Below are 18,060 nucleotides of genomic sequence, written 5' to 3'. Positions count from 1 at the left end.
TCTCCTCTAGCGCTCCCTAGACCCCCTCCCCCGCTTCAGTAGCTTCAGGCGGGTAGGACTATTTCACGCCTTGTTGAAAATTCAGCATTTTCTTTCTCTTTCCGTCTAGTCTCTCTCTTTGAGAAGCTTCTGTGTGTGTCTATGTGTCTGGCAGCTTGTGTGCAACACTGGGTGTGTGTCTGCATGCCGCTGTAGGAGTGTGTCTGCAACACTAGTTGTGTTGCCTGTAATACTTGGTATATTTGTGTCTGTGTCACTAGGGCATTCGTGTGGCTGTAATCACTGAAGTGGTGGGAGTATGAAATGCTGGGTGTGTTTGTGCATCTGTAACTGCTGTTTGTCCAGGGGGTCTGAAACACTGAGTGCCTTTTTGTGTGTCTAACTCTGGGTGTGATGGTGTACCAATGCATGTATGGGGGTGGTGGGACTTGAACAATTGGATATTCCTACGGCTGTAGGGCTAGCCGGGGCTTGGCGGGTGGAGGGGGCTGTGTCTCAATAAACTGTGCATCCCTGCTCCACTGCCAAAACCCACACAAATCTTCTGGACTGGTTCTTAGGGCTCCTGGTCAGGATCAGTGACGTGCAGCCAAGGTTCACACTCCATCACAGCTAATACTCCAACTGGGACCCTGAGCCTTATGTGAAAAGTAGGAGTTTAAAGTTAACACTCAAGACTTCTAGGGGCTCTGGAATTCATCCTCAGCTTTACTCTGGGACACTTAAACTCATATGGACTCGCACCAAGAATTACACCAGGACAATGGACTTGCACTCAGATTCACACTTACGTTTTTGTCATATCCAGTGATACACTTCAATCCTGTAGTTTACACTCAGACTCACATTGGGACTCTAGGCTCACACTTTAGATTCACATTTCTGTCCTGAGGCTCATAGGCTAACATTGAGACCTAGAGCCCATGCTCAGAACACACTGGAGTCCTAGGGCTCACAATGGGACTCACACTAAGACCCTGGAGCTTTCTCAGATTCACACATTCTGAGGCTCACACTCAGACTCACATGGAGAACCTGGGGCCCACATTTGAACTCAAGGACCCACGTAGGACACTGGGGTTGATACACTCATGCTCACATCAGTTCACCCTCAGATTCACACTAGGACATGCAAGATTCTCACTTCCATCCTGGGATCACTTAGGGACCCAGACTTATAAAGGGACCCCAGCGCTCACACTCAGACTCACATGGGGAAACGTAGCTCACATTCAGAAAGCCGTGAAGACCAGGGGCTCACATTCAGACGAACACTATCTAATGCCTATACTGACTTGTTTGGGAATCCTGGGGTTCACAGACTCATACTTCCGTCCTGGGGCTTACAGTCACATGCACACTGGGACCTACATTCACAGTCAAACCTATACTTGCATCTTGGAGTTCACACTCAGATTGACATCCCTGTCAATTACATTAAACTTGCTTCCATCTTGGGGCTTGTGCTCAGACCCACACTAGGGACCTAGGGCTCACACTCAGACTCATGCTTGCACCTTGAGGCTTTCATATTCACGTGGGAGCCCTGGGGTTCACACTTAGAATCACACACAGTTACCCTTCCATCTGGGGCTCACATTCAAACCCACATTAGGATTGTGTTCACACTCCCAGTGGAACTTAGAACTCATAGTTAAATACACCCATGCTATGGTGTGTCTCAGGGAAGTTGGGGACAGGAACAAGATCTGTCCTCTCCAAAGGTGGGGAGGGGAGGAGATACATGTTTGGTCACATCTCTTACTTGGGTTGTGGGCTGATGGAGGAGGCGGTGGGAAACACCCAGTTAAATTTTTCTGCCTTTTCTTCCAGAGGAGACTAGGCTCTCACAGCAGGAAGGTTGAGTGGCTTTTTTGGTACAGGGGTGACATGTACCCTTAGAGTTCCCCATGTACATACACATCCCCCTTAAATAGTTTTGGGTACCCTTCCTGTGATAGAGAGGGTCAGGTATGGGGAAATGAGATTCATGTCCTCCCAAGACATCTCCCCCATCCCAATCATCCTTAGGTTGGGAGAGGTGTGAAGATGACTTGGTGAGGGGTAGACCTCTGGCTCCTTTGACTTTTCCAGGATGGTGAATCTCTGATTCTAAGGGAGATGGTAGCCCCAGATCTGTGGTGAGAAGGTGGCTGGAGGAGGAGACTGGACTGGAACCCACCTGCCTCTCTCTCCTCTGCCCTGGCTGGAAAGGGGTTGGACCAAGTTATGTTATATCTCACAGTGTCTCCTGGAATGCCTGAGTCCTTATCCTGTCTCCAGGGCATGCCCAGAGTTCTCCACTCTGCTTCTTCCCAAAAGAGCAATAGCCCTGGGGAGGGGGCGCAGTTGAGTCAGGTTGCAACCAACCTTAGGACTCCACCTGCCTTGGAGACACTGCCGGGGGCTTTATATACCTTCCCACTGTGGAGGCCAGTGGGCGGGGCTGCTGAAGTACGTGAGCACCCCTTGGGAGCCCACGAAGTAGGGACCTGGCCCTCAGGCTCAGATGGCTAGGCTGTTAACTGCTCCTTGTCCCAGAGGGGGACACGTGCTCTCCAGCCCCCCTATGGGGGTGGTGCGCTCCAAGGCAAAGCACCCTGCTCTGCCCCCCCTCATGGCGAGCTGAAGTGTAAATGAATCGGAAACAGATGGAGCGTATTTTCTTTGAAATGCAGATGGTTGGGGGGGGGAACCCTGTGTGCCTGGTTGGGAGGGGGGGCGTCCCAGAGAACAAGGAGGCTGAGAAGAGAGAGCTGACCCCTCCTCCAGACCCGCTGTGGGGTTGGGGGGAGTGGTGGAGACCTCAGCTGTGTAAACTCCCGTGGCCCAGGGTGACCACACCCACCCTGGCTCCCGGCTTCCTGTGGGGAGGGGCTGGGGAGCCTAGTGGTCCCTGTGAGCTGAGAGCCCTGAGGTCGTCACCCCCTTTTACCTCTGCAGAGGGCAAAGAGAATCCCCAAAGCGTAGAGCATGCTGGGTTTGGGGTCACCAGAGCCAAGGAGTGGGAGGAAGAGCTGGGGCAGATGTGGGGAAGAGTTAGACCCTGCTGCTGCGGGGAACCAGCTCCCAGAAGCTGGGGCTGGAGCTACAGTGGAAGGAACTGAAGTTAGACTATGGTGGTGACTTCTGGGCAGTCCAAGGGCCCGTCCTGGGGTTTAGGAATGGACTGAAGCATCCTCAGTCCTGAAAGAAGTCAGCATGCCCCACCATACGTTACCTGTACTTCCTCTTCACAATACTCACCAAGGCTGCATAGTGATTGCCTGTGAACTCTGGGACCTAGGGACTGGGGTCTGCTTTGCTTACCACCCGCCCACCCTGCCCCTGGCACAGACCAGGTACACAGTGGGAGGGCACTGCTGAGTAAATAATACATCTTCTTCTCTCCTGCCAGACTGACTGTTGTTGGTGGGCAGGACCATGTCCCTAACTCCTGGCACAGGACCTGGCAGGGATTAGGTACTCAAGAAATGTTGAGGAATGAACATTGAGTGGGACAGACCATGGGGAGAGGGGACTCTCTGGGGTTTGTGGCTTGAGACCCAACAGCCTCTGTTGTATAACCCTGTTTGGCTCAAAGGACCCCTGAGTGATTTGCAGCTAGACTAAAGGAAGGACTTCCCTGCCTTCAGGGAAGGAGTGCAAAGGATAGGCAGCTTCTTCCTTGAAAAGGTCTGGACTAGGTGAGACTGGGGCAGGGCAATGACCCTGCTTCTGTGGCAGAGGTCAGAGGTCACCTCTGTCCTCTCCCCAGCTTCAGGATTTTTCAGAAGATGGGAAAGTCCTTTTCTCCCCACGTGGTTGTGAGCACGTCACGTCCCTTGCTCTCTCTAGGTCTGGGTTTCTTGGACTATAGCTAAGGCAGTGGACCCCATGTCTGAGCCTTTGAGGCTGGGTTCCGAGTTTGTTTAGCTGCTGTGGGCACCATGGACTGTCTGTATTGGTTATTAATGTCTGTCTGAGAACACAGGGTTCGGATCCTAAAAATACCCTGTCCAGCCAGAGCCAGGGAGTTGCTGGTGTGGGTCAGTGTAGCAGTGGCTGCATCTTGATGGGATAGGCACAGAGGCACTAGAGACTGGGAGAGTGTGGGGAAACTGAGGCAGCATGGGCGAGAGTTGCACAGGAGACAGAGCCTTTGTTTTATATGGAACAAAGGTTTGTAAAATAGTGGTGCCACTTAGTCAAATTATGGCAACATTTAGGGTAAACTGTTACCCTGCACTGCAGAGAATTTCTTTCTCAGAGAGCCTGGAGATACATCTGATATCAGACATAAAAATCGAGTAGTCAATAGTACTCTAATAGTCATTTCAAGTCCAGCTTCAAGATGTTCCAAAATAGTGTGTGGCAAAGAACAAAATCTTCCCCAAGTAGCCTTTTCTGAGCCACTGCCTCCATCCCTACCTCCTAGAGCTCTTCCTTGCAGCCCAAGACCCAATGAGGTTCTTCCACACCCTGTTCTATAGGTCCCCACCTCACTTCTGACCCCCATGCCTCTGTGTAGCCCCTCTCCCCCAGGAGAAAGGAACTGCACAGTGGGCCCCAAAAGGTAAGAAGAGCCCCAGCCTCTGAGGGCAGATGTCACGTGACCCTGGCCCGTGAGCTGACCTTTCCGGGCCCCTCCGTGAAATCGCGAGATGAGGGGCTGGGCCCTGGCCCAGGCCCTGAGAGAAGGCGGTTTTGGCACACATCCAGGTCCTTGACGTCAATGACTCTCCAAATAATGGAATCAATATTGGGGGGTGGGGGCCAGCGTGAACCAGGCCCCAGCGATTAGAAACAGATCAGCACAAACCCGCAGCTGATTCTGATAGAGCTGCCTTGGAGAGCTAGGGTGGGAGGCCTGGAAGGAGGTGGACCTGGGGGGGCTCAGGAATGGAGGCGGAGCCATGGCGTGTCCAAAGCGTGAGCGTACACAAGTGGGCAGAGACTTTGGGGCTGCCTGGGTTGGAATGATGGGGTGGGAAAAGGGGGGCTGTCCTGGTCCCTTCCTCCTTTGAGCCTGTGGGGTTCCAAGGCTGGGGAAGCTTTGTGAATGGAGACTTCTTTCAGCCAGTGAGTGATGAAGAGTGGGCAAGGGGAGTCCAGAGTTCGTTTCTCTCTGTGTCCTCAGACCTGGGCCTCTAGGCCACATTAGGGGTTACAGGTTATACCCAGAGAAGGGGGAGAGTTCTGAGTGAGACCTAAGGGAAATGACCTTTTGCTTGGGAGCATTGGGCATTAATCCAAGATAGAGAAATGGGTATTCTCCCTCAGGTTGGGAGTCTGGTCTCCTTCCCTAGCCCATGTCCTCTCAGCCCTGTAGAAGACAGCAGGTGAGGATGGAGGGGGCCATGGGGTCCACAGGGGGCTGGCCTGGTGGCAGCTGACAAAAAACAGGAAGAAGGGCTGGGGGAGTGGCTGTAATTACGGGGCATTTATTATTAATCAGATGAAATTGCTGGAAGCAGCTGGTGTAATGTGTGTAGTGATACAGACTCTGCATGCCCCCAACACAGGCACACTCGAATGCACACTTACACACGTACCACACACTGCCTGAGTCTTGTTTGTTTTCACAGTTTTCTTCTTGTGAAGGTGGGATGGTTCCATATGTGTCTGTATGTCTGTGTCTATCCTTCTGTGTTTTCTTCATGTCGGCCTGTATCCTCCTCTCCCTCTATTGTCTCCTTTTCCCACTGTCTCTATCATTCCTTGGTCCCGTGTGTCTGTCTCTGTCTTCCTCTCTGTGGGCCTACCTATCTCTTGGTGTGTCTGTATCTGTTACCACCCGCCAGCCTGTCTCTAACACCTTGTTTTCGTTTCTGGCCATCTCTCCCTGTTTGGTGGTACCTCTGCCTCTCTGGGCAGGGTTGGATGACATGGAGTCCCTTTCTCATGGGTATGTGTTTAGGCACTTGATCATGCCTTTGGCAGACACATCTGGGACCTGTTTTGGCGGGGAGAGGAGCAGTTGAACCCTGAGAGTCTTCCGGGGTCTTGTAGAAGTCGAGGGCTCTGTTAAGTAAGTGGAGTCCTAGAAGCAACAGTGACTTTCAGAACAGCCAGCTTTCTTACCAACTACCAGTCATGTGACTTTGGGCAAGGTGCTTTTGTTCTCTGAGCCTCAGTTTTCTCATCTGCAAAAACTGTGTGTTAAGTCCTCAGCATGGTATCTGGCTCATCAAGGACCCTGAGCAAGTGTTAGCTGTTCCTATTATTATTGGGAAAGGCACTGTGCTGGTGGGAGAGAGATCTGCAGAGGCAAACTGGTATAGCAGAAGGGCTTTGGAGCTAGATTTGCACTCATATCTATGCTCTGGAACGGATCAGCTGTGTGGTCTTGGGCAAGTTAACCTCCCCGAATCTCAGTTTTTTCAGCTGTCAAATGGGAATAATAGTAGAACCTACCTCACGGAGAAGTCATGAAGATTAAATGAGATCATGCATATAAAGTGCCTAACAGTTCCTGACACATAACAGATGCTCAATAAATTGTAGTGGTGATGAGGAGAAAACAGTATGATGGTGGGTGTTTATGCCCTGCTGGGGGCCATGGGTCTCTGTATGAGTATGCATGGGAGAATGTGTGTGACATGGAGGTGCTTGTGTCTGTGAACTGGTCGTGTGGGGATTTTGGATTGTCTTTGGGTGTGTATCTATGTGTGGTGTCAGGCCACTGGCTTCTGGCCTACTTTTGTCCCTGTGGTTCAGAACCTAAGGTCTGCAAAGGGTGCTGTAGGGAGTCTGGACCACTCCCAACTTTTTCTCTAGATTCTAGACACTTACCTGCTGCCTGCCTCAGTCTCTCCTTCTCACAGTGGGGTTGTGAGTGTGAAATGAGCTCTGAGTTGGACTAAGGTCTCCTCTGTAGCCTCTGATTTGTGCCCTTTGCCCTTCTAGAATCCAGCCTTGTCACATCATCCCCCCCCTTGGTTTTGGAAGTCTCAGGAAGAGTTTGGTCTGGAGGAGGAGGACGTTGATGTGCTCGGTGTGCGGCCAGCGGTGAAGAGGTATGTGCTGGGGACCCAGGGGAGGCAGGTCAGTTTCAGGGCATCTGGCAGGTGCACTGGGGCTGTAGGTCTGGGGATGTGAGTGAAGGAGGGCCTGAGATCTCTTCCTGCTCTCCCCTCCTCCTTCCTCCTGAGGCTTTTCATGACAGGCCAGTAAAGGGGAAGAGACTTACCCACAGTCACACAGGCAAGGGCAAAGCCAGGTCAGAAAATTGGGTTCTGCACTGAGGGAGCTGAACCTGGATGTGGGAGTATGTTTCGTCTCATTGTCAGGCTCCCTCTCTGCCCCCAAAGCATCTCTCTGGCTTGACAACAGGGAGCAGCTGGGCTTGGAGGAGACAGGATAGAGGGTCAGAAAGTCCAGAATCTTCTGAGGCCAGCCTCGGAGGCTGGGCCTGACTCTCCCCGCCTTTCATTCCGGCCAGGCAGGGCCCCCGGATTGGCAGCCCCCAGGGTGGGGGTGTCCATGGGATCGAGACGCGCTGGAGTGGAACGGAAGGGCCTATTGTCCGAAACCCGCCAGAGGCCCACAAAGGCCGGCCAGGCTTTTCATCTCAGCTCCCAAACAGACTGGCCATTTTCCTGGTCTGGGAGTTGGGGGGGTGGGTTGCTGACCCTTCAGAACTAGGAATGGGGTGTTGTTGAGGGTGCGGGGAGGTATCCAGGCTGACAACATGGCCATAAAAGGGACAAAATGGAGCTGGGGTTCTGAAGAGGAGGAAGGGAGGTTCCAGAAGGCTGGAGAGAGTTAAGCTTCTGTCTCACTGTTCCCAGAAGACCTAGGGACTTGGAGTGGGGTATCTGACAGAAGTTCAGATTTACCCAGTAATAGGGAGCACACCTGGAAGGAGTGTGATGGCCGGTTGGGAAAGTGAGCTGCTCAGCTGTGAGGGCCATAATCTTCCCTCCGACTGGGGACATCTTAGGGAGTTGGAACTGGGACCAGAGAAGAGAAGGCTAGTGGTCAGGCAAGAGAATGGGCTCCCTGCAGCAGGAGGGACTGAGGCCAGACAGCAGGAAGGACTTTCTGCCAATGAACAGTAGCTCAGATGCCCTGACCCTGTCCCTGGGGATCCCAGAGGATCACAGAGAGCAGGGGGGCTGGAGAATACCCCTGGGGGCTAGGGCTGAGGCAGCTTCTGTGGGGGCAGACGAGGAGGCCGAGAGGGAGGACTTGGCAGTTCCGTCCACCCTCCTGCAGCAGCACCTCCAGCACCACTTTAAAGACAGCATTTTAATTTAACAAAGTGGATGAAAAACTGTTTTTGGAAATAAAAGATATCTGCTGTCTCCCAGGCTAGCGCTCAGCCCTTGCAGAGAACCTGTCTCTGGGTTTCTTCTTGCTGTCGGTGACTCCTTTCCTCTCTCTCTGTCTGTCTCTTTTGTTAGTTTGTTTGTTTCTACTCTTCAGCCCCCCAGCTTCCCCTCGGCCTCACCATCACCCCCCCACACCCTCCCCCCACCCCCCGGCCCCATTCAGCCTCCGTGGGAGTGTCATCCTCAGCCTCTTATTTCCGTGTCTCAGTATCTCTTTCTGTCTCTCCGCTCCCAGTCTCTCTCTTCCGGGGCTTGTCTCTCTCTCCTGATTCATCTCTGTCTCCCAGCCTGTCTCAATCTCTGTCTCCCTTCCCCCCCTCCTTTCTCCCCCAACCCCTGCTCTAAATGGGTCTATTTAAAACACCCGACGCTGCCAAGTCAGAAAAGCGTCTCCTGATAAAGCGCATTAGGCGGAGGGAGGGAGGAGGAGGGAGGAGGGAAGAGGGAGCGGCGGGCAGATGGATTGATCCAAGCCGGTAACCCCATTAATCAGGCATTGTGGATCCCCCTCCCTCCCCCAGCTTCAGCCCCTTCAGAGCTAAAAGCCGCTTAAATATTTATCACCCCTCCTCCATGGGGGCGAGGGGAGGGGTGTGTAGCCCTCGGTGTGAGTGTCCCCAGCCGCCTGGTCTCCCCCCACGTGCGTGTACACATGTGTGCATGTGCTTGTGCGTGCACACCTGACAGGCCCAGGGCCCAACTGTCATCTTGCCCTCCCACCACTTGAGTGACCTGCTCCCCTGAGCAGCCTCTGGGGACCTTGGGGTTCTGGCCTGGCTCCTGCCCCTCCTGAAGAGTTGGGCATGCAGAGTAGAGACCCTGGGCTCCGTTGGGGGTCCTCATGCCCCCCAAAGTGCAGGACTGGGAGGCATTGCACTGTCATTCTCAGGAGGCAGGAAGGGGAGCTTTGGTTCAATGTCCAGATTCCCCCAAATTCCCAGTGCAAGAAGTCACCTGGGGAGTAGAGTTGGGGACTCCACGTTTCTAGAGTGCACGAAGGTCCCTCGCAAGGCTGGTGGAGGTTCCCCCTTTCTCCTCACAGGGCAGAAATACGACCTGGGGGTGGGATGGGGGCTTCCCATTACCCTCAGACATGCGGGAGGGCAACCTGGGCCTGGAGGGGGTCCCCATCACCCCCAGAGAATAGAAAGGTGGCCGCTCTCTGGGGGTGATGTGGGTTGGAGCCCCCATGGCAGCAGAGGTCAGCCTTGAGTGAGACGGGCAGGGGTTTGTCCCAGTTGGCCCGCGACAACTTGGCCCTGGGCGGAGGAAGGGAGGCCGCGGCCGGCCCTGGGTGTGAGGAGGGGCCCCGGCCCGGAGCCGGGAGGGTCCCTTCCCCCTCCCCTCCCCCTGCATCGAGTGCCACATCTCCTCCTGACTCAGACAATTAGATTCAAAGGATGACCTCACTGCCTGCCGTCCCTCACTCGCTCCCTCCGCTAGCTCGGCTCGCTCGCTTGCCGCGCGCTCCTTCCTCCCCTCCTCCCGGCCCGCTCGCCGCCTCGCCCGCCCGCCGGGACTCTCGGGGGTGGGGGTAGGCGTGGGGGGGGGACACGCCTGCTCCCCGGGCCGCCCGGGCCCCAGCCCCGAACCCCAGGGGCCCGATGACCGCGGGCAGCCGGGCGCACCCGCGGAGCGCCGGAGGCACCGACTGGGCGCCTGCACGGGGACCCAGGTCAGTGGCCGCGCAGCCGCAGGGCCGGAGAACTTGTCACCCCCGCTCCCGCGGCAGAGACGCCCCCGCCCGCGCCGCCCGCCAGCCCGCCTCGCCGCTTCCCGCTCCTTTCTCGGCCCCCGCCCCCCGCGGCTGCTCGGCCCTCCCTCTGCCAAGCTGTCTCTCTTCTCTTCTCTTTCTCCCCCCCCAGCCCCCCTCCTCTGCAGCCGGTGGGAGGGGCTGGGACTTCCTGAAGTCCCAGGGATGGGGCCGGGGCCCAGTGGCTGCAACTGGACCAGACCTCTGAGCGAGGAGGGGGCTCTGGCTGTGTGCGTTGGCCTGGGGGAGGGAACCAGCACCTGGGTGGGAAGGGGTCTACTGAGAGAGAGGCCCAGGGTGTGGGGGACATCTAGACAGAGGGCATGAGCTCCTGATAGCTTTCTTTTCTCCCATCCTGTGGGCCTCTCGCCTGGCTTCATTTGTCCCCACCTCCTAGCTAACTTCAGTCCCCACGGCCTGGCTTCATTTGGCCCCCACAGCCTATGTTCTTTTGGGCCCTGTCGCCTAGTTTCCGCAGACCTTGCTGCCTGATTTCTTTTGTCCCCACGGCCTGCTTTTCCTAAGTCCCCATCACCTGGCTTTATGGGGTCGCCCTGCCTGGTTTCCTTAGGTTTTGCTGCCCGGTGTTTGCTCCCCCACCTGGCTTCCATGGAGCCCTCTCAGACTCACTTTAGGATGGGGCATCAGGGCTCAAGCTACACCTGGAGTGGCAAGTGGTGAGGGTGTCAACAGCATTGCCAGTTGTTCTCCAGTTGGGGCCCTGCCAGCACAGCCTGGATTCCTTTCTGCCTGGACAGCGACACAGCGTCCTCTCTTGTGATGGGAGGTGGGGCTGCAGGGTCCAAGGACACTTTAGGATTCTTGTCCTCAGTGGTTTGTCAGAGGAGCACTGGCTTGGCCAGTGCTGTCCCCATCTCTCTTTGGGGTCTGACAGTGATGACAGGGCTTTGGCAGGGGCTGGGGGTTGAGGTCGAGGCCTCATCTCCTTCCCCTTGCCTCCCTTCCTGCAGCCAGGCCTGACATTCAGGTGCCCTATAGACAGTTGTAGGCACAGAGAGGTTTTGAAGAGGCCTGGGGTCACTCAGCAGGTGGCTAGGCTGAGAGCTGCTGCTGCTTCTCCTCATCCTGGAGAAGAGGGGGTGAGGAGGTGAGGCAGGAGGGCCCTGGGGGCAGGCTGGCTCCTGCTGCCACCAGTGCCACCATCTCCTCACCTGGGGGCTCCCTCACCCCTCTGCTCTGGCCAGGATCTCCCCTCATTCCCAAATACTGGCAAAAGCAGGGTTAGGAGAGGAAGGAGCCGAGTAGGGAATAGTCTGTTTCCTCGATTTTCAGGAACTTTCCCTTCCTGCTTCAGGCCACCCTGAGCTTTATCCTGTCTTCCCCCAGGCACAGGCCAGGCAACCCGAGGTCCCAGCATGGAGTGTGTATCTATTTCCCACTGCCGAGTGTAGGGGTGTGAGGGCTGAGGGTGCCGGGGGGTGGGGGTGGGGGTGGGGCTCTGCGTTTCTGGAGGTGCTCTGTTATCTGTGTGGAAGGGTGAGTGTTCTGAGTGTGTGCTGGTATCCATATGTGAGACCAGGACTGTTTTGATTGAGTGCGTGTGAGGGAGTCTGTTGTGTGTGACTGTGACTGTGATTCGTGTGTGCGCGCATACCAGCGTGTGCGAGGCTGTGGCAGCGGTGTCCACGTGGGAGGCCGTGATGAGTGGCTGTGATGGGAGACTCCAAGTGCCTGTGTCAGCGAGAGGCTGCCTGGGTGTGTCTGTGAAGCTCTGGCTGTGTGTGGTGGAGGTGGGGGACTTTGGGAGGCTCTGCCCGTGGTAGTGAGAGCCCGAGGGTGCGTCCCATCTTGGGGTGAAGTGAGCACTGGGTGTCACGCACCCCTGAATCGCGGGTGTGTGTGTGAGCACGTGTGCGTGCATACTCACGCCTGTGTTTACCCATCAGGAACAGATTGCTCTGGCTTCCCCACTGTGCGGAGGGGAGGACGGGGGAGGAAGGATGGCTTGCTTTTGCCCAGCAGACCAGAAGCTTCCTCAGAAGTAGTGTGTGCAGTGTGCGTGCGTGTTGGGGGCGGGGGGCAGGGAGAGCAGCGCACGTGAAGACAGTTGACGTTTCTGTTCCCCTGCTCACCTCTGGCTCTGTCGGAAAGACCATCTTCAGTTCTTTTCGTTACACATCAATGCTTCACATGCACTGCCCACCCCCACCCCCCCTTTGTGTGCGTGTGTGTGTGTTCGTGTGTGCACGCGTGCGCGTGTACACACAAGCTTGCAAAGCATCAACCTCTGTGTATGTATTCGAGGGTGTGTCTGCACTGTAGCAGTGATGGGGCCAGGGGTGGGGTGTAATGGGAGATGCTGAGGCAAATAGGTCTTTGTCCCAGCCCCCAAGTCTGGAAAGCTATTCTGTCCATCCTTCTGTCTCCATGGAGGGCTCAGCGGCCTCCTTCCTGCCCCTGCCTCGTCTGCTGCGAGCCCACTGCCCTGTTGGCGGAGGGCGGTCTCAGTCAGCCCTGTTGCTCTGCCCATCCCCCGCCTTCCATGGAGTTCTTCCAGCCGTCTAACCTTGTGCTGCAGCATCTGTCCCTCCAAGAAGGCAGCCCCCAAGCCCCCACTCCCCCTAGACTTAACCCAACTGGTGTGTGGCCTTTTCTGGATAGAGGGATCCTCCTGATTCTTCTAGAAGCCAGAAGGGACCCTGGACTGGGGTCAGGGGATGAGGGATTTGGCGCTTGTACCTCAGGTGCTGTGAAGCTATCCAGAGCCCATGTGCCCAAAGGGAGGATATGAACTTATCTGCCCCTTCCTGCTTCCCATTTGAGAGTCAGGGGGCTGGATCAGATGACTTTTGAGGGAGAAGGCCCAGACCTTTTGCACCGAGAGGGCTGCTTAAGTCCAGGCCTGCATATGTGAGCATATACAAGCCGGTGCCCAGGTCACCAGGCAGCATGCAGGGCCCCGAGTGGGGCTCCACATGTGCGCACGGCTGGTGGGATTCAGACTCCCATCTCCCCAGGACACCTCCCAGCTGCCCAGCCAGGCCCGTCATATGGGAGGCCCGCAACACGCCCGCACACACGTGCAGCAGGGCACGCACGTGCTGATCTCAGGGTCCCCACGGTGCAAGAGGCTGGGGGGTGGGGGGTTTGAGCGCTCAGAGTCCGGGCTGCTGCCAAAATCCATCGGAATCTTGTCCCCCCCCCCAGGCCCCCATCTCCGGCTGTGGAGGTCACAACAGCAGGTGCGGATACCCCCCCCAACTCACTCACATTGGGCCGCCTCCTTTTCCACAGCCTCAGCCAGAGGCTGGAGCTGGGGGACCGCTCCCCCTGCCTCCCTCCTGGCCCCCCTCCTGCTGGTGCTCAGCTTCTCCTGCCCCCTTCTGCGGGAGAGGGGGGCATATGTTTGGGTGGGGTCCTTTCCTCTGAGCATGGGGGCTTGCTCCCGGAGCAGGTGGGGATGGGTAGCCCAGGAGGAGATACGGCTTGAGTCCTAAACCCAGGCATGGCTTCTGTGCCACTTAGGGTGGGGGCACTGAGAGCTGAGAGGAGGGCCAGGTCTGGATTCAGAGAGAAAGGAGGAAGAGACAGGGGGAGACACTGTGGGGAGTAGGAGGCTGCCCCATGGCCAGCCGGCCCCAGCCCAGGAGCTGGCCCCTGACCCAGGCCCGCCCCCTCCCCCATGGGGGGCCTGCTGGGCCAGCTGCCAGGGGCCAGGCCTCCATCCTTGGCCTCCGCCCCACCCCCAGCCTCTGGACCGCTCAGGCCTCTGCCCCCCCCACCGCCCACGCTGTCCAGGCTGCCTAGGCCTGGTGGGATCTGGGGGCCTCCTGGCCTCAGCCCCTCCTCCCCATCCTGGAGCTTCCCGCCCGCCCAGACTGTCTCTCCCAGCCGCCCCCTCAGCCAGCACTGTTCCTCCCTGTCCACCATGTCCTTGTCCCTGTCTCTGCCCCTGCCCTGTCTCTCATTTTCCCTCTCTGTCTCCAAGTGTAGGTGTCTGTCTTCCCCCACCCTAATTCCTCTGCAGGTCTGAGGCCCCTAGAGTTTCCTAGGCCTTTGAATCAGCGGGTCGTCCTGCCCTGGGTTCTTCCCTCATTCCCAGGATGTATCTTCTAGGGCTGTGGTAGGGAGAGAAGTAAGGGGATGAGGCCCCAACACAGAGTGCCTTTCCCCTTACCCTGGGGGATCCTGGAGTCTGGGGTTGCCAAGGGAGACTGGAAGCTATGGAGATGTCACCTTGGCCCCTGCTGTGGGCCAGATGCCCTCCCTCAGAGGGATGCTTCTGACCTCACCCCAGCCCCAGGCCGAGGGGGGTGGGGTCCAGGCCAGTGACCTTCATTGGATCTCAGTTTCTCGGAGGTACCACGTGGGGCCTCCCCGTTCGTTCATTGTCCAGGCCAGATTGAACCTACCTGACCCTCCACACACCCACACCAACCAGCACCCTGAAGCCCGAAGCTCAGAACACGCTATTGCATGTTGACACACACACAGTCAGAGCTGGGCCCCAGGCAGTGGTGCCCAGAACCCCCAGTCCCATCTTGGATGTGGCAGGGGTTCCCCAGGGTTGGGCTGAATAACTTAATGCAGGGGTGAATAGAGGCTTTCCCGGACTCACACTTCCCTTTCTTAGGTTTTGCCTTCAGCTGGGCAGGGGCTGAGGGTTGAGGTGCAGGGCACCTGAGCTCCTGCTGGGGCTGGCAAAAGGGGTCTTGGGCCCTGGATCCTAAGCCAGAAACTGAGTAGTTGAGGTCCTTGATCTGGAACATATCACTGTGTCAGTGTCCCTGCTGGCGACTGTCAGCCTCCGTGGTGTCAGCATTACTGAGGGCTGGTGTTACTCTGTGTGACTGTCCATCTTACTGAGTCTGCCAACGTCCCTGTGTCACTGTGGATGTCACTGTCATTGTTAGCCTATGTGACTGTCAGTCTCATTGCATCTTTGATTCTGAGGTTACTGTCGTTGTGACTGTGTCAGTGTCAACAGGTGTCATTGCCTTGTTTGTTGATGTCATTGTGTGTGGCTGTCACTCACTGCATCATTGTCACTGTGGCAACTGTCAGTATCCCTGTGTGTCATTGTCAACTGTGCAACTGTGTCATTTTCACTGGGTGTTGTTGTCAGTGTGTAATGTCTTTGTGTCATGGTGGAACAGTGACAGTAAGTTGGGGGCCCAGGGTTGTCTCTTGATGTGTCAACCTGTGTGTGTGTGTGTATGTGTGTGGCAACACTGTGGGGTTCTGTGTCAGGAGAGGTGCTGGGCTTCTGTTTACAAGGGATTTGGGCTGCTGGGCACTTGCTAGTGGGGTACCCTCTGTTCCCTCCTCATTTCTGGGGCTGGGGCTGGCGGCCAGGCTGGGCCTCTGGAAGGGTCTGCAGGGAGCCTGGGCCAGTTTGCATAGCCCTCATCTGGGGCTTTATGGGATTTAGGCTCCAGATCTATCCCAGAGCCATGGGGTGTGGACTTGGAAAGTTCCTGGGAAAGATGCTCTTTGCCCTGGGATGGGTGACCTGAGGTGAGCTAGGGTAGGGCAGAGGTGTAGCTTGGATGCCTTTGGCCTCAGCTTCCCTACCTGGGAATGGGTCCAGCGGGGACTTGGAGGGAAGAGGGAAGTGAAATTGGCCTGGGGCCCCCTGGACCTGCAGGTGGGGTGGGATGGGGGTTTTGGCCACCCTTATGCCCTGGGGGCTGGGCTCCTGGGTTCATAGGCAGAAGCCCTCCCGCCCCCAGGAAGCCCTGCTCTTGTCTCAGATCAGCCAGCACTGCTGCATTGATGGCATCCTCTCCTCACACTGCAGGAGGTGGGTGGGCTTGGAGAGATGCTCTTGGCGGGCACAGAGACCCTGTTGGGGTCTCTGTCACTCTCTCTAGGTCTGTCTCTCTCTCTGTCCTTGAATCTCTGCCCATCTCCTATGCTCCCTCTCTTCCTGTGCCTCTTCTTCCATTTCTCCCTGTCTTGTTCTTTTCTTGTCCCTCAGGGTCTCCGCTCACTGCTTTCCCTCTCTCCTTGCCTCTCTGTTCCCCCCTCCCTGGGTCTCTCCCTTTTCTGGGTGTCCCCAACCGTGCAGCATCTGTCGTGGTACCCATCCCCCCTCTCTGCAGCGCTTGCTCTCAGCAGCGCCCGTCTCCCATGGCTGCAGCCCCATTGGCCCAGGGCCCGGCCCTTACAGTAACTCATCGGGCTGATGGAGGCGACTTTGATGAAGAAGCCTCCCCTCCCCCTGTGAGGACCCGGGTGTGTGTGTGTGTGTGTTTGCTTGTATGCCTTACACTCATGCCAGGCCATCTCCTCACCCACATGGCCCTCCCAACTGGGACCAGGAAGGAGCAGGGAGCAGAGGACCACCCTGTCCCTCTACTCCCATTCTGTGATCTAACCTCTGTCCACTCTGCCTGGTTCCTCTCCCATGTGGTGGGCAGTGGGCTGGCTCTGAGGAGACGGCATGGGTGGACGGCAGAGAGGGTCGGGGAGGGTCTGAGGGCGCCCTGCAGGGGTTGAGCTGGGGAACCACGTAGGCCTCCAGCCTCCTATCTCCCTTTCTCCAGCCCCAGCTCTGAGTTTGGCACTGGTTCATCCTGGGTTCGTTTGCTCTGAGTTTAGCACTGGTTCATCCTGGGTTCGTTTGCTCTGAGTTTAGCACTGGTTCATCCTGGGTTTGGTTGCTCTGAGTTTAGCACTGGTTCATCCTGGGTTCGTTTGCTCTGAGTTTGGCACTGGTTCATCCTGGGTTTGGTTGCTCTGAGTTTAGCACTGGTTTATCCTGGGTTTGTTTGCTCTGAGTTTGGCACTGGTTCATCCTGGGTTCGTTTGCTCTGAGTTTAGCACTGGTTCATCCTGGGTTCCTTTCTTCGCCCCACCACTTGCTGACTGTGACTTTGGCCATTGTCTTACCCTCCTAGGCCTGAGGAGTAGCTAAAGATGGGGGAGTGGCAGAGGGTCAGGAGCTAGGCCAGGTGGTAGCAAAGGCCTCAGGGGTCACAGATGTGGGAGGGGTAGCTGAGGCCAGTTGGGGCCTAGAGAGATGAGCTGTGCCAGGGAGGGGCAGCCGGAGCTCCTGCGGCTGTAGCTGGAGGAGAACCAGGTGCAGAGGGGAGGGCTCGCCTGGTGAGGGGCGAGTGTAGCAGTGGGTAGGCAGGAGCCCTTCCCATAAAGGAGGCCCTGGAAGTCAGATTCTCTCCGGCTCCCCAACCTGCCGCTCCAGGCTGACGGCCACACTCGTCTCCCCTGCTGTAGCTCTGTCTGCAGTGTCTCTGGCTGTTTCTCTGGCAGTGTGTCCGACTGTGTGTCTGCATGCCCCTGGCAGTGTTTTGAGTGGTATGGATACTTCCTGACTGAGCATCTGACTGTGTCTCTGGCTCTCTCAGTGGCAGTTTTCCTGGGTGTATGCCTGTTTGTGTCTATCAGTTCCTCTGGTATTTCTCTGCCTGTGTGTCAGGCAGTTTCTCTGGCATGGTTTCTGACAGTGTCTCTGGCTCTCCGGCTCTGTTGCTGATGGTTTCTCTGCCTGTGCTGCTTCCTCTTTCTCTGATATGTCTGCCTGCGTCTGGCCGAGTCTTTCACAGGGTTTCTTGCGGGCCCTTTGGTTGTGTGTTGGCCGTGTTTCTGGCTGGTTATCTGGTTTGTCTACCTGTTTCTCTGGCTTTGTCTGATCGTGCCCGACACAGTCTCCCCAGTCTGTGTGTGGGCTCTTTTCCTGGGGCTCTGTCTCTTGTTTTGGGCAGTGTCTCTGGCTAGTGTCTTTGCTGTGTGTCTGGCTGTACCTCTGGTAGTGGCCGTGGTTGAGTGTCTGGCAGTGTCCCTCTCTGGATCTCTGCTTCTGTCTTGTTGACAGTCCCCCTCTCTCCTCAGACTGGGGCAGGAGAATCAGGTTTGGAACCTTTCCTGCAGGAAATAGTTATTTCCCTGCCCTCAGGTATGGGCATGTGCTGGGGTGGAGTGGGGTGAGGGCAGCTGGACCCATCCCAGGAAGCAGGACAGCAGGTAGGGGGGCCACTGGATCCATCCTGGCTTCTGGGAACATGTCCTGAG

The 18,060-nt window shown here is 56.7% G+C and overlaps 1 protein-coding gene across 4 annotated transcripts in view; it reads left to right on the top strand.

Annotated features, from left to right (window-relative positions):
- Positions 1-18,060, top strand: part of CNTFR (ciliary neurotrophic factor receptor) — a 58,220-nt gene that overhangs the window by 20,794 nt on the left and 19,366 nt on the right. For 2 of the 4 annotated variants that reach the window (XM_032635284.1, XM_032635282.1), the window contains exon 2: positions 6,889-6,998. The exons of 1 other annotated variant lie outside the window; for it this stretch is intronic. The gene's annotated coding sequence lies outside the window, so the exon portion shown is untranslated. Of the gene's footprint in view, positions 1-6,888; positions 6,999-9,867; positions 9,991-18,060 lie in introns of those variants that run through there. One more of the 4 variants, XM_032635285.1, reaches the window with a different exon arrangement.

Source organism: Phocoena sinus, chromosome 6 (assembly GCF_008692025.1).
Source record: "Phocoena sinus isolate mPhoSin1 chromosome 6, mPhoSin1.pri, whole genome shotgun sequence".
Classification (NCBI taxonomy): domain Eukaryota; kingdom Metazoa; phylum Chordata; class Mammalia; order Artiodactyla; family Phocoenidae; genus Phocoena; species Phocoena sinus.
This window is presented reverse-complemented; position numbering and strand designations above follow the sequence as displayed.